The following is a 763-nucleotide window of genomic DNA, read 5'->3' as shown; positions in this document are numbered from 1 at the left end:
GTGTGTGTGTGTGTGTGTGTGTCTATATATATATATATATATATATATATATATATATCATGCTTTCAAAAATAAATTATTTTATGTATTATGGAGAACTAAATCTTGATTTTAAATTCTAAATGAGATAATTTGTAAAAAAGGTATATGTATTTTCATGCGAGAGAATTAATGATCTCTAATTGAAAAATGTAATTAAAATTAAAATTATATGAAAATTAAAAAAAAATTATATCATGCTCTAAAAAATAATTTATTTTATGTTTTATGGAGAACTAAATCATGATTCTAAATTCTATAATCTATGTTTTATGGAGTTCATTTTTTTTAAAAAATAAACTAAGCATTTTAAACAATATGAGTAACATTAGCAGAGTTATTAGTGTAATTAATGAAAGATATGAAGAATAACTATATGCTACTAAAATATTTTAAAATAAAGTAACTATCCTAAATTAATTAATATACAATTTAAAATCAAGTTTATGATAAAGAAACAAAACCAAAATTTTATATGATCATGAATAATACATAAAAATTGGAAATGACAAACATTCTAAAACAAATAAAATTTTTCTAAAAGTGATATTATAAAATTATAACTTTTAACCTCAAAAAAAGTTTTATGCCATAATTCAAATATTTAAACATAATTCATTAAATCTCTAGCAAGAATAATTTAAACATTTAAATTAATCTAATACCAACAACTTTAAAAAAGTATGAGATTAAATAAAATTAAAAAAAATTATCTTATCTGGCG

Source organism: Phalaenopsis equestris, unplaced genomic scaffold, assembly GCF_001263595.1.
Source record: "Phalaenopsis equestris unplaced genomic scaffold, ASM126359v1 Scaffold000263, whole genome shotgun sequence".
NCBI classification, from domain to species: Eukaryota; Viridiplantae; Streptophyta; class Magnoliopsida; order Asparagales; family Orchidaceae; genus Phalaenopsis; species Phalaenopsis equestris.
Note: the sequence above shows the minus strand (reverse complement) of the source record.